The following is a 16,857-nucleotide window of genomic DNA, read 5'->3' on the forward strand; positions in this document are numbered from 1 at the left end:
CAGAGAACATCAACCCTATCTTTTTCGTTATTTATATCCCGGCTAAGCAACTTAGGGTATAAATTCATCTTTTAGACATTTAATGAATTACTTTCTGCTTTCCTTTCAGCCTCAATGCCTCAGCAAGCAGAACATAATAATTCATCAATATAGGGCTTACTCAACAAGTAAGACATCAAATAAAACAAACAACCAGTCATCAATCATACCATCATATCCATTGGCTAAGTAGATCCCACTTACTTAAGGTTACCAGAGTCCAATTAAGCCTCAAACCAATTTATAATAGCATTCCGGAAACAAAAGACTCTAACAACAACAACAACCATAACCTTATCCCAAATAAATGGGGTCGGCTACATGGATCCAATAGAGGTTAAGACAATAGTAGGAAAAAGAGAAGTAAAAAAGAAATATAAATGACTAAGATGAGATAAAAAGGAGAAAAAAAAAAAGTAGAGTAAAAAATCAAAGCAGTAGTCAGAGCAGCATCCCAAAAATATCCCCTACAAGGGATCTGCTACACAAGTCCTTGTCCTACAAACAACTCTATCCGACTCGTCGATTCACTTTCCCAAGAGAAAACGAAACAGTCTGGTTGCCAACCCGATCAGTTCATTTGGATCCGACTCACTAGATCGGCGAAGTGGCTCGTCGTTTCCACAGAAATCACTGCTCGAATGCGTAGTTCATCCCAAAAATGCAAGGGTATTTCCATGGGGTTTTCAGTCCATTCAAAGTCCATACATGTACCCCAAACTTCCAATCTCATAATACATTATTTACAATTACAAATTCAACCATCCTTACTCAAATTCAACGAACAAATGAGGAATTTGAAATATTATTATCTCCAAAATCACAGATTCCACTGGTTCTATAGGAAATTATCACCAGTTAAGGCTCAAACCCCTTTCAAATCTCCTCTCCTTACTTGAACCCAACAACATGCAAAATAAGGATCTTTCAAATCAATGGTTCACTACAAAATATTGACTATTTAGCCGCGGTTTTTTACGTGGCAATAGATCCTACAACCGTGGGTAAAGATCAATGACCACGGTTTTAAAACCGCGGCAAATCAGCGACGAAATCTACCGTGGTATTTGAAAAACCATCTTTGGCTACGGTTAAAAATCTGCGCGTGTATTAGACTTTGTGCCACAGTTTAAAATAACCGTGGCTATATGCCAAAATACCTTTTTAGAGTAATTCTATTTTTTTTTTTTAGCAAAACCTTTTTAGAGTAATTCACTATTCTTTAGTTAGAAAAATACTTTTACATTTAATCACGGTTATGAAAAACCGCGCCTAAATGTCAGTGTTTTAATAAATAAAAAAATTGGAATAGCCCACCCCTACCAGCTCCGGTGGGGGAGGTTATTCCCGGCACAGTCATCACACTGCTCCCCTGCCTCCAACCCCACCACGATCCTGCTGTACCCCCACCCCCTCACATTGTTTGAACTCCATTGTTATCCAAATTCATGGCCAAAGTGCTTCTTTAATGGTCATTCAAATCAATCAAAGGGATGTAGACGCCCCTGCTACTAACCCCACCCTTGTACAACACTACTGCCCTGTTGCATCCTCAAACCACTGGTACCCCACCCTTGCCCCTTCACATCATTGCCCTCTTCATCCTCAAACCATCGGTACCCCACCCCTACCCCTTCACACCACCGCCCTACTGCATCCTCAAACCACTGTTACCCCACCTTGCCTCTTCACTCCACCTCCCTGCTGCATCCTAAAACCACCGGTACCCTGCCCCTACACACCATTCTCCTACCCATATAAATAGAAGAAAAATAGTTAGAGAGAGTGAGAAAAAGAAAAGGGGAATCCCCTACCTGGTCAATGATGGCGACTTCTCTGCCACAACTTCTTCTTCATCTTCTTCTTCTTCTTCTTCTTCTTCTTTTCTTGCCCTGCAAATGAACGATATAAAGTTAGAGAGGGAGAGAGTGATAGAGATCACCCTCCTTGATGTAAATGTGTAACTGATTGTCACGTGTATGTGAAGTGGTTAGGGTGATTAGTTATAGCCAGCTGTCCTTGATCTGACTGGTCATCTATATATACATGTAATGTTAGATTGAATAATATATGAAAATCATTCTTGTGTAATCACTACATGGTATCAGATTCAGTTTTGCTCATGCGAGCTTTCGTTTTTCGCTTTTCGTTTTGCTTTCTTGTTTCTTGGTTCTTGCTCACGTGAGCTACAGTTTTGCTTTCTTGTTTCCAGTTCCTGGTTCTCCCGCGCTTTTCACTCTTCTTTGCGGAAATGGTGTCGCCACCACGCTCTGGTTCTGATCCGTCGCCACCACACTCTGGTTCTGCGACTTCTGGATCTACTGGTTTATCATTTGTCTCTCTGAATGTCTCTCCACAGCTTTCGCTGAAACTTGGGCCGTTGAATTACATGCTTTGGAGAGCACAATTCATTTTGCTGCTCCGTGGTTATGACCTCCTTGGTTTTGTCGATGGAACCTTCGTGCGTCCATCTGATCCAAGATCTACAGCCTTATGGGATCGACAGGATCAACTGATCCTCTCTTGGATCATTTCTTCTCTTACTGAAACAGCGATATCTCATGTGGTCAGTGCCACCACTGCTCACGCTGCTTGGCGCACACTCTCTGATGTGTATGCTCCTTCTTCACGCACAAGAGTGCTTAATCTGAAAGATCACCTCACTCGCATACAAAAAGGAGCAGATTCAGTGTCTGATTATTTGCTTACGATTCGATCCATTGCAGACACTCTTGCTACAATCGATCATCCAGTTGTTGATGAAGATCTGGTGCTGGCCACTCTTCGTGGTCTAGGATCGGATTACAGAGACTTCGCAACATTGGTGCGCCTACGGGCTGACTCAATCTCATTCGATGAATTGACTGGCCTTCTTTTGAGCCACGAGTTGTTCTTACGCAGCACATCACTAGATGGCTCTGTGGCTATCTCCACCGCCAATGTTGCTTCAGCTGGATCTATGAATCAGTAGCGCTATGGTCGCAGATCTCGTGGCTACACCTCTCGTGGCCCTCGCTCTCGAGGCCGTCGGGGATACTATAGTGATTCACGTGGGGGCCAATAGCAGAATCAGAACTCTTATCGTTCCTCTGATCAATATCAGAATCAGAATTCCTATTTACCGCAACATCAAAATTACCGTGGCACTGGTTCACTACAACCACCAACCATGTTTTCGCAAGGTTCTGCTTCTCCTACAGGCTATTCATATCCAGCTACATGGAACTCAATTCAACCTACTGATTGTCAAACTTCTCCTTCTTTCATGAACCAAGCTCGAGACTGTTGCCAAATCTGTAACACTGGAGGTCATCTAGCCTCCCACTGTCCACATTCATTTAACCACGCTTTTCTTGGTACGGCTACACTCTCTCTTGTCCCAACTTCATCTTTGCTTTTTGATAGTGGTTCTAACAATCACTTAACTGCAGACCTGAGTAATCTTGCCATAAGTTCACCTTATAATGGCCCTGATCAGATAGTCATTGGAAATGGGCAAGGTTTGCCAATTTCTCACACTGGATCTGCTGATTTTCTTTCTCCTTCTTGCACGTTTCATGCTTCTAACATACTATGTGTGCCTTCAGTTCACTATAACCTGTTAAGTGTTCATCGTTTTGTCTCAGAGAACAATGTGTACATTGAATTTCACTCTGCTTATTTTGTTATTAAGGATTGTCAGACGGGAACGACCTTATACCAAGGCCTGAGTGAAAACGGCTTATACCCTATGCCCTCCAGTGTTTTTCAGCCTACTCACACTATTGCTGCTTCTTCATCGTCCACTGTTGCTCTCTCCAGTGTTCGTGCTCCAGCCCACACTTGGCACCATCGTCTCGACCATGCATCCACACCAATTGTTCGCAGACTTCTCCATCAATTTCAGCTTCCCTTTTCAACCTCGGCTGATGTTCACTGTGATGCCTGTAGGCGATCAAAAAGCCACCGTTTACCATTATAGCCTTCTAATTCCATTAGTACAGTGCCATTAGCACTGATTCATTGCGATGTATGGGGCCCTACCCCTGTTATCTCTCATGATAGTTTTCGTTATTTTGTTTTGTTTGTTGACGACTATAGTCGGTATAGTTGGCTTTACCCTATATCTCTTAAGTCTGATGTACTTTTAATTTTCAAAGCATTTAAACTTCAAGTGGTAACTTACTTTGGCACTACCATAAAGTCTCTACAGAGTGATGGGGGTGGTGAATTTTTGAAATTGGATCCTTTCCTTCGAGAGCATGGCATTTCTCACAAGTTATCATGTCCTCACACACAGGCGCAAAATGGTGTTGTTGAGCGCAAACACCGACATGTGGTTGAAACGGGGTTCGCTCTATTAATCCATGTTGGTTTGTCACCCAAGTTTTGGACCTACGCGTTTCTTACAGCGGTTTATTTGATCAATCGCCAGCCTTCCTCAGTTATACCCAATAACGACTGTCCTCTACAGCGCCTCTTTGGTGTACCACAGGATTACACGTTCTTGCGCACATTTGGGTGCCTCTGCTACCCATGGCTGAGACCCTATGCTCACCATAAGCTGGACCCACGCTCTACGCCTTGTATTTTTCTTGAGTATTCTCTAACTCACCATGGGTATAAGTGTTTAGACGCAACCACTAATCGGCTCTACATTTCCAGGCATGTGCATTTTGTGGAGTCAATATTTCCAACCATGAATGTGCCAGAGCATGCTCCACCAACTGATTATTCTACCTGGTTTTCTTGTGCTCCACCAATTGTTCTCCCATCCTCCACTGGGTCCCTTGATAATCCACCAAGCCCAGCTATACAAACGCTTGATGTCTCTTCGCAACCTGTAATTCCACTTGGGCCATCACTTAGCAATACACATGGGCCATCACTTGGATCACCACATGGGCCATCACTTGTATCACCACATGGGTCACAAACTGACAATCTTTCTGGGCCAGCATATGAGCCATCTGGGCTTGTTACGCCTACAATTGGAGCTATTATACCACGGCCAAGTCATCCCATGGTTACTCGGGCCAAGTCCGGAGTTCTACGAGCACCACAACGGTTAAATTTAATGGCCACCAAGCATCCTTTGGATCCTCTTGATGAACCAACCTGTTATACACAGGCCATGAAATTAGCCCCATGGCGTGCGGCTATGGAGGAGGAGTTTAATGCTCTTCTTCGTAATGGCACGTGGTCATTAGTACCTGCTACTAGTCATATGAATGTTGTGGGCTGCAAGTGGGTATTTCGGCTAAAGCGCAAATCTGATGGGTCTGTGGAGCGCTATAAGGCTCGCTTAGTAGCCAAAGGTTTTCACCAGCGACTGGGCATCGACTATAAAGAGACTTTTAGCCCTGTAGTAAAATTTGCCACTATTCGGGTGGTACTCTCACTTGTTGTCACCAATGGCTGGACCCTTCGACAATTCGATGTTCAAAACGCGTTTTTGCATGGGACATTAGATGATACTGTCTATATGGTTCAGCCACCGGGCTTTGTAGATCCTATGCGGCCTGATTATGTGTGTCACTGGCATAAGTCCTTGTATGGGCTTAAACAAGCACCATGGGCCTGGTACTCTCGGCTTAGCACATTTCTCATTTCACAAGGCTTTTGTTCTTCCAAAACTGATACATCCCTCTTTGTTTATAACAAGAATGGTACGATTCTGTATTTCTTGGTGGATGTGGATGATTTGGTGGTAACTGGTAACTCAAATATTGCCATTAGTGCCCTTGTTAATGCCTTGTCAACTGCATTTGCGTTAAAGGACTTGGGCCCACAGCAGTACTTTTTGGGCGTTGGGGTCCAACAGTCTGGATCTGGCCTGTTCTTGAGCCAACGCAAATATTCGTTGGACTTACTTTAGCGGGCTAAGATGGCAGATGCAAAGCCCATCTCATCTCCTATTGCTGCAGGCAGCGCTCTCTCCAGTACAACGGTTTCACCTCTACCAGATGGGTTTGAGTATCGCCAGGTAGTTGGAGCTTTACAGTATTTGACGATGACTCGTCCGAACATTAGTTATGTTGTAAACAAAGTGGCACAGTTTATGCATCAACCAACCGATGCCTACTGGTCTGCCGTTAAGCGGATTCTACGTTATATAAAATTCACGCTTAGAGATGGTCTAATGCTTCGTTCTCACTCTCCTATGGTCCTCACGGCGTACTCCGACGCCGACTGGGCAGGGTGCCCTGATGACCGAAAGTCAACAACTGGCTATGGTATTTTTCTTGGGTGCAATTTGGTCTCTTGGTGCTCTCGCAAACAGCGCACAATTTCACGGTCCTCTACGGAGGCAGAGTATCGTGCAGTTGCTACAACGGCCACAGAGCTTGTTTGGTTATTCTCTCTACTAAACGAACTCGGGGTCTTTCTTTCCACGCCACCGACTATATGGTGTGATAATGTAGGGGCTACCTACCTCACGACAAATCCGGTGTTTCACTCTCATACCAAGCATATCGAGATTGATTTTCATTTCATTCGGGATATGGTGGCCTCACACCAGCTTCATGTTTGGTATATTTCCACAGTGGATCAAGTGGTTGATGTCTTCACCAAGGGACTCTCACGCCCGCACTTCACCACGTTAAAATCCATACTCACCGTTGTTCCACCACAGGTTCGTTTGAGGGGGCCTGATAGAGATCACCCTCCTTGATGTAAATGTGTAACTGATTGTCACATGTATGTGAAGTGGTTAGGGTGATTAGTTATAGCCAGTTGTCCTTGATGTGACTGGTTATCTATATATACATGTAATGTCAGATTGAATAATATATGAAAATCATTCTTGTGTAATCACTACAGAGAGAGAGAAAGGGAAAGAGAGGGAAAAAAAAAAAATGGGAAGAACTTACCTGGTGAAAGTGGGCCACCAGCAACAGAAGAATTTCTTCTTATTCAGACGAATTTTGAAAAGGGAGCGGGGAATAAAAGTGGGAATGTGAAAATTCTGGCAGCTTTTGTTTTTCTTCAAAATTTTGATATGCGGCCACGGTTTATGAAACCGTCGCCGTATATATTTATACGTGTTGATTTGCAATTGGTTCATTGAATTCACATATAGTTACGGTTATACATAACCATGGTCATATAATGATATATAGCTACGGTTATAGATAATCGCGGCGATATAATGATATATAGCTGTAGTTACTCATAACCGCAGCTATATATATGTATTATTACTATTATTATTATTATAAATCCAAAAGCATTCATAAAAAATTTTATTCATTTATAAAAACAAATATTTGCGGAAAGACTTCAAATATATATATAAATAAATAAAATTTTAAGAAATCCCAGAACAATCAGAAAAGTATATTAAAAAATAAAAATAATTATTCAATAGAGAAGGCATAAAAATTATAAATTTTTCATCAAATGGTGCACAAAATATATTATTTTATTACAATAAATATGAGAAAAATATAAAATCCAAAAAATCAAATACACTATTAAATTTAAAACTAGAAACACAATATAAATTTATTTTAATACAAAGTTAAAAAATATGAATAATCGAAATAGACTAGAATCACCCCAATAATATATATATATATATATATATATATATATATATATACATATAGATAAGTTTATTTTTCACGCAATGTATTTTAAAAAATAGTAAATAATCATAATCGACTAGAACCCTGAACTTAAACCTTGAACCCCTAAATACTTCCAAAAACTAGTGTCTCATATATATATATAAGTTTATTTTTCACGCAAAGTATTTTAAAAAATAGTAAATAATCAGAATCGACTAGAACCCTGAACTTAAACCTTGAACCCCTAAATACTTCCAAAAACTAGTATCTCTCAACTAATGACTCAGGACCATATGAAAAAAAAATGAAAATTTTTTACGTTCAAAATAGCTAATTTTGAAAGGGGAATCAGGTGGCATTGAAATCATGACGCTCAGAGTTCAAGGGAAAAGTTTCAAAGGCCCTCATTGGTCGACAAGGATGGGACTAGAAAATGATGAGGGGACCATGGAAAATTGAAAATATTAAGTCTAAAACTACCTAGTTTTGAAAGGGGGATTCAATGACATTGAAATCAGATTAATTGAAAATCTTAGGGGTAAACTATAAAATTTTGATAGGGGGATCCGATGACATTGAAATTAGATCAACCGGAGTTCGAGGGGAAAATTTGTAAAAACAATATATATATAATCCAAGACCAGTCATGAAGTTTTATATAAAAAATATATAAATAATTATTTGCATTATAAAAAATCATAAAATTAGATAATGTGTTGTCAAAATATTATATAAAATTATTTTCACACAATGATGATGCAAACCAGAAATTGTAAGGGGAGATCAAAATTTTAAAATATTAGGTCTAAACTACCAAATTTTTATAGTGGGGATCTGATGACCTTGAAATCAGATAAATCAGAGTTCGAGGGAAAAAGACATTGTTTTGAGGTCATTGGGAGACAATGATGCGAGCCAAAAAATTGTGGGAGGAGCATGAAAAATTGACAATTGTTAGTAATATGTGTGTATATAGATATACCTATTTATTTATTTATTTATATTTATATATATGCAATAGTTTTCATCCATTGCCTACATGGATACATATAAATAGGTATATAAGATATATATATATATATATATATATATATTATATGGCTAAATGACCATGCATATATATGACCACGGTATTTGGAAACCGTAGTTAACTATAAGATATTTAGCTACGGTTTTTGAAAACCGCTGCTAAATATAGGATATTCAGCCACAGTTTCAGAAAACAGCGGTAAATAGAGTATATTCAATGCGGTTTCCGAAAACCGCGGATAAAATAGGATATTCAGCTTCGGTTTTGCTAAACCGCGACTATATGTACATCAATAGCCACGGTTAATTAAAACCGTGGTAAATTTTTACCCATTTGGCCGCATTTTAAAAAAACCGCGGCCATAAACGTTTTTTTACCACGGTTCTCGACAACTGTGGTTAAAAACCTCCACCCAAGTGCGGCAAATGAGCGCTTTTTTTGTAGTGGTTACACAGTCTCAAAGGCTCATATGAAACTTGACTATCAATCAATCCACTTGAAGTTACTTGAATAAAATTCTTGTTCTATGCTCTAGATTTCATATGCATACATTCTTGGGGTAGTTTTCTCCAAAGATTATTTTCTTCTTCTTCCTCTTCTCTCTCAGATTTCCAGCACAAGACTCAGAAAAATGACAACAAAAAACCCTTTCTATCCCATATGATTAGCCAATGGCTGGTTGTAGTTCTTTCTTGTTCAAAGTAGACTTCCAAAAATTGTCCTCCAAAGATTCTCAAATCCATAAACCTTGCTACCAATAATTGTTCATGCGAGTCCACCTAAGTCTTTTCTTTCCTCTTATAACCTTGACTTCAATCTATAATTACAAATTTACAAGCAACCCAAATATTCCTTGAACCAAACGAACCCATCACTTAAATCAAACCATCAAAACCATATTAAACCCAACATAAACCAAACCATGAATTGAACTCCATGAACCAAATAAACCAAATAAACCAAAATCTTTGTCCAAACCATAGTAAACTTCAATTAAAATAATTCGAAAGTTAATAAAATACTCATAATAAATTCAACTAGTCCAATAAAATAATACTTAATACAAATCACACACATCATCAATAAAATGCACTCAAAAATTACCCCAGGAGGTTACAATATCACGGCATCAACTTCTGTCTATAAATCCACTTAAACCCTGCCAGCATGACAAAATCACCATAAGTAGCATAACAGAAATGCAGGGCATTACAATTTATTAAAACTAGTTAGGTTTTTTTTTATAGGTAAAATTAGGGATGAAATAGGGTCGGGTTGGGCCGAGTTTTTAAAACTTTAGCCCAACCCTAGTCCTCTTAGCTCAACCCAAGTCCAACCTGGACCAAGGTCGGGCTGAGATATCTCTGCCTAGGCCAACCCTGTCGGGCTCAACCCAGCCCTGCCCTGATTGACCCTGATCAGGTCGGGTTGGGTCGGGTTGGCCCTGATTTTTGCTAGGGCCTGGTTGACTTGCCCTGCTTCATGTGATTGGGTATTAGTTTGTTTCATACTCAATTGATTATTGGACTTTTCTTTGGGTTAAAAACCTTAACCCAATTTTAAAATTTTAAATATTTTCGTTCAATAGATAATTACCCTTTTTTTTTGGTAAACCAATAGATAATGAGATGCTAAATAAAAATTGTAAAATGTAAAGCATAACCTAACACAGGGCCGGGCCGGGCTGGGCTTAGCCCTAGGCCTCAACCCTGAATCAAGGCCTGAAAATTTAGACTCTAACCTGCCCTCAAGGTTGAAAAATCCAGCCCAGGCCTTGTTCGGGCTCAGGACAGGCTCAAGCCGACAGGGCCAAACTTACACCCTTAGGAAAAATAAAATAAAAAAGAATTGCAATCTTTGGTAAATACAACGATCAACATCATTTTGTACAAGTTTTGATAGATTGGACAAGAAGTCGGAAGGTAAAATAATAAGTTCCTCAACCCTAGACAAGAGGGGCAATATAATTTGACTACCGCCAAACATGTTCAAAAACCAGCAGAATCCAATCCTTCTCTTCAATGGAAAATGACACTTCTCAAATACACAACTAACCATGGCAATGGAAGGTACCATTCAGCATATCAATCACCACCTTTGAGTCAGACTGAATTGAAATTCTCCTAAGACACCACTCCACACAATGTTGCAATTCTTAATAAATAACTACACACTCCATAGATAGATTTAATCTATCCTCTACTTTTCCCACAAAATCAAAAATAGAAAAACCATCAACATACCTAACAAATGCACCATAAGAGGTGTTATTTTGATCATGGGAACCATCATGGAGGGCATCAATACCATCCAACGGACTTACCCATGAACAAATTCTCAGAATTTGATGAATCCACATGTCAGACATTTCCGATTTGTCCCTCAAAAATTCTCTGCCCATTTTCATGTATGTTATGGTTTGTAACAAGTTGGATTTGTCTCATGCATTTAGTGTTGTAAGACGATACATGAGTCATCCAAAGAAGGATCATTGCAATGCAATTAAGTGGATCTTCAGATATCTGAGCAAGACTATAGATTTGGGTACTATGTTCAGTGGTAAGGGAAGTTCCACAGAATTGGCAGGATATGTTGATTCGGATTATGCCGGTGACTTAGACAGACGGAGGTTTACTACAGGTTATGTGATTACAGTAGCTGTTGGATCTATCTCGTGGAGGGCGATGCTTTAGTCTATAGTTGCATTGTCCACTTCAGAGGCAGAGTATATGGTGGTGGTTGAGACGGAAAAAGGAGTCTAGTTAATTGGCTGGATTGATTCATGAGTTGGGGTTGGAGTAAGGAGGTACGGTGGTTACATTGTAACAGTCAGAGTGTCATACATCTTACAAAGGATTATGAATTCATGCAAAGACACTAATCAAGGAGCTTGTGTCAAAAGGCAGCATTTTTATTTTTATTTTATTAAGAGCTTGTATTCATGCAATCCTGCAGATATTCTTACCATGTCGATCACCACAGAGAAGTTCAAGTCTTGTTTGGACTTAATCAATATTACTCGTTGTTGAAAGTGAGGGACGCACCAGATAGTGTGGATTTGTACTTGTATAGAGGTGTGGGGATGAAGCCATCTATAGGTTATCTTTACAGGAGGCTCGATAGAATTCAAGCCAAGGTGGAGATTATTGAGGGTACGATGTCTTGTATTCCGTCACTTGCACTAGTGGGTCGATTCTGAAGGACCGTTAAGAGGTAGTAGTGGCTATATAATTCAGTAAAATTCCTGTATAGGGTTTTGCTATATATTTCTAGTGAGGGTTTCTTTCTCTGTAATGCAATCTGAGAGAGGTGTGTGGATGAGCGGATGTAACCCTATTCTCCATTAATAGTGAAACAGATCTCATTTCACTACGGACATAGGCAATTTTACCGAACCACATAAATCCTTGCATGCATAGTTTGATTGTTTGTTTGCTATTTCCATTCTTTTCTACATCATTATAGGCTTAATTTTCTACAAAGAAATTCCCAGCTATTTCGTAATAAGACTAAACTCATACATTGATTATGCAAAACAATAAAGGTGACATACTAGATTGGTGTCACACTATACTTTTATCTAGGGTTATACTCGCTTCTTGTGCAGCCGATCCGCAACATGTAGGAATCAAAACGCTTGTACCACTGCCTAGGAGATTGATTAAGATTATAAAGCGACCTCTTAAGCAGGCAAACATGACTTCTTTTCCTTGCACCTTGAAACCTTCAGACTTCTCTTTGTAAATCTATTCATCAATGTCACTATAAAGAAATATCATCTTCATATCAAGTTGTTCTAGCTCCAAATCAAACATGGTTACCAAAGCAAGTAATAGTGTAATGCCCAATCAAAGTGTGCTTCACCATCGGAGATAATAATTCATTGTAATTCACCCCCTCCTTCGGTGCATAGCCCTTAGCTACAAATGTGGTCTTATACTTTTCACGCTCATTTTTCGATGTTGTCTCTTTCTTACAAAAGATCTACTAACACCCAATGAATTTTCTTCTCTTGGATTTTTCAACAATCTCTCAAGTTTTGTTCTTCTGCAGAAACTTCATTTCCTCCATCATAATCGTCATCCATTTATTACTCTACTCATCATTTAAAGCATCCTGGTAGGAAGGTGGATAACATGTACCCACAGTGAGGCCATAAGCAACCATGTCCTTAAAACTCGCATCTCACAGGTGCTTTGTGAGTATGCTTCCCTCTACCCTTTTCCATAATATAGGAATCATCACTATTTCCTGCGATTCTGGTAAGCCACTGGATGACTCTTTCTCTCATAATGCTTCTAACTCACAAACTCCACCTGCAGATCCTAGTAGATCCTTTTCTCTTTCTATTGTCTGCTTTTGACTTGCAGTTTGACTTCACCATGTGAGACTCATCAAACACAATGTTCCTATTGAACACAATCTTATGTGAACTAGGATTCCATAGCTTGAACCTCTTTATACCTTTTTCAAATCCAATAAAGGTACATTACATAGACTTTGAGTGTAACTTGGAACATTGTCCACTCTGCACATGAACATAGGCTAGACAATCAAATATTTTTAAAACAAAATAATCTATTTGTTTTCTGATCCATACCTCTTCGGGAGTTGTGCAATCAATTGCTTTTGACGGAGACTTGTTGATGAGAAAACATGTCATGTTCACTATTTTTGCCCAAAAAGTCTTGCTCACTCCTACATTCAGCCTCATGCTCTGAGCTCTTTCTAGAAGTGTCATGTTCATCCTCTCAGCTACACCATTTTGTTGTGGTGTATCTGACACTGTGGAGTGACGTATAATTCCTTCATTCTTGCATAGTTCAAGAAATGACTTCTACTAGTACTCCCTTCCATTCTCTGTTTTCAAGCACTTAATTTTCTTTCCTGTCTTCCTATTTACCTTAGTCTTCAACTCACTTAATTTTCTTTCCTGTCTTCCTATTTACCTTAAGTCTTCAACTCTTTAAATTTAGTAAACACCTCACTTTTATGCTTAATGAAATAGACCCAGACTTTCCTTGTGTAATCATCAATGAAGGTCACGAAATATTCTGCCCCACCTTTAGATTCGATTAGCGAAGGACCCCATATTTTACAATTCTGAAACTAACCTTACATTATTTCCCGAACACACAATACTTGCAGTAAGTTCAATTTGCAAATTTTCACCTCTTTCAACAGTTTCTTTTCTGAAGCTCCATCATATCTTTTTCTATGATATGCCCTAACCACATATGCCATAGATATTCCACCTGTCGCTGTACTCCCTATGAGTCTGTATAAGTTTCCCGTTATCTGCCTTTTCATTACAACCATAAATCCCTTAATAACTTTGAGAACTCCACCCTATTGTTGTAAACTTGTAGCCATTGGAGTATGATATTCGTGAACCTATTTTTGGGTCTCTACTTTACGGAAACAATATTATATCTGGTGTCATTATTCCTACTTCTACAGCTATAGGATTGCACTTTTACCCGATATGAGAAGCAACATTTGTTGATGAATCTAGTGCCCCCCAAAGATACTAAGTTTTTCTTTAGTTTTGGAACATGTCTCATATCTGATAAATATCTTATTATCCTATCAAACATTCTAATTTTGATAGTATCTATCTCAATGGTCCTGCATACTGTATCATTCTCTATTTAAACAAACTCATCACTGTAAGATTGGTATGTATCAAACCAATCCATGTGTGGACACATGTGATATGAACAACCAGAATCTAAAATTTAAGAATTAGAGAGTTTATTCTTACATGTGATATAGAGAATACATCTCCATCATCCCCTTCCGAGCTATCAGCCACGTTGGCTTTGACATTGTAGGAAGTATGGGGGCTAGATCTTGTTCTAGCGCTCACGATCCTCGAATCCTCAAGGTAACGAAGACCCTAATTCCAATGAGGAAGAAGAGAAACCAAAGCAATTAGGTTATAAACTTCAAGATAATTTTATTTCGTCCAAAATTACGATTATATAAGGAGGTCAAATTACAAAGGAAAAGGAAACCTAGATAAAACAGAAAATGAAATAATATAGAAAAATAAAATAGCAAATTACACTGAGATTTAGATCTTCTGCAAGTATTGTGTGTTTGGGAAACATTGTAAGGAATCAAATTACATATGATAGAGGGTACATGTCCCCCTTTTGATTTTGATTGACCTTTGCTCTGAGATCCATTCTGATTTGATCTCCCCCTTTCCTGCTCCTTTATAATCATAAAGAGACATTTTCCTTGAGATTTAGTACCGCTGGCCCTCTTCCTTGTTTCAATAGACGCAGTTGTGACTTCATCCGTCTCAAAGGTCTCCTTCTCGTAAAAGAGAGTTAGGTGATTATATGATGTTGGAAGCGACTATAGTAACAATAGCGCTTCTTCATCCTCAATCAAAATCTCCAAGCTTGCAAGTTGACTTATGATCTGATTGAATGTGGTGAGATGTTTTAACTGATCTATAACTTCTTCCATTTGTAGAAAATACAACTGCTTTTTCACGAACAACTTGTTTGTCAAGGACTTCGTCATGTAGATACATTCAACTTTCGCCCATACCTCTGGTGCAGATTCGAGATCCAACACTTATTGTAGGGCATCATCCTAAAGATTCAACCGGATAGCGCTTACCGCCTCTCCTCCATCTCTTCCCAGTCGTCATCACTCACTTTTTTAGGTTTCTTCGACTTCCCCAACAAAGTTTTCGTCAAACCCTGTTGTATCAAAAGATCTTTTATCCTTCGCCGCCAGAAGGTGAAGTTATTCTTCCAATTAAACTTCTCGATGTCGTACTTGATGCCCAACCCTTTCCTGTCATCGTGATAGCAAACCTTGGAAAACAGAAAACCTGGAAACTCTAATACAGTTTGTAGAAAATGAAACCTATAATGATGGAGGAAAATAATGGAAATCACAAACAAACAATCACACTATGCACGTAAGGATTTACATGGTTCTGCAAGATTGCTAGGTGAGATGAGATCTATTTCACTATCAATAGAGAACAGGGTAACATTCACTCGTTGTCACACTTCTCTTAGATTTCATTACAAGGAAAGAAACCCTCGCTACAAATATATAGCGAAACCCTACACATGAATTTTATCGGAATACCCATGCAGCTCCTATGGCCTCTTAATGGCCCTTTGAAATCAACCCACTAATGCAAGCGATGGAATTCAAGATATCGTACCCCCAACATTTCTTTCTCTCCATATCTGATTAATAGTAGAATAGAAAGCAAGCTTACCAACCAAACCCATAGAATCTGAACCTCCAAATTCTTGCACCACCCAAGTAGCTTCCATGTTGTATTTATAATATAATTTAAGATTCAAAATTTTACTGTCAATGTCGAAAAGAGTGTTTTCGAGATAGAGCATTGTATTTTCAACATATTACCAACATCGACGGCTCTAGGTTGAACATCGAACGGAGTATTTTGGGGAGTAAAGGTTCTAATTATTGTTTTCGAAGTGTTTTTTCCTCTACTCGACGTCTGGAGAGGTTTGTCCAATGTCAAAAGCATTTTCTTCAATGTGGTGTCGACATGGATGAGATCCTATTAGATGTCAAAAGACACATCCTCTGAGCCCATTTGGACGGGTATGTCCAAAGGCCTCTCTCCTCTATAAATAGAGGACACTCTGAATTTTTATCTCCTACAATTCTGACACCCTCCAATTCCCTTACAATCCCTCACATGGGAGCTGAAATGACCACTTACCCACGGCCTGGACACACTTCCCAAGGCAGTGGGCAAGTGGTCATTTCACTCCCATGTGAGGGATTATAGGGAATTGGAGGGTGTCAGAATTGGAGGTGATAATGATCCGGACACTCTGGTAGTTGGGAGGTATCACTTAAATGCTTCTCTTGCTTCCAAACGTTCTCCAAATCCTCTTTCAAACAAATGCTTCTTTACTTTGTCTTGGCTATCAAACTTAAATTGAAAACAGTCTAACATAAAGGACTCCATCGTTTTTTGATCAAGTCTGATTGCCAAGCTATAGTTTGTTGTCTGAATGATGAGAACAACAAAGATTTTAGATATCCTCCAAGACATTGGCAAGTTCAGTTGAGTTTTGAGTCCTCTGTCTTTTTCCATGTAAATAGACAAAGAAATCTGCAAAGCTCATTGTATTTTCCCTTACTGTGGGAAAGAATTATTTACACAAGTCCTTGTAGATCACATATATCTTCAGAGTCAAATAGTTTGAATTACGTCAA

The sequence above is a fragment of the Telopea speciosissima genome, chromosome 5, assembly GCF_018873765.1.
Source record: "Telopea speciosissima isolate NSW1024214 ecotype Mountain lineage chromosome 5, Tspe_v1, whole genome shotgun sequence".
Taxonomy (NCBI): domain Eukaryota; kingdom Viridiplantae; phylum Streptophyta; class Magnoliopsida; order Proteales; family Proteaceae; genus Telopea; species Telopea speciosissima.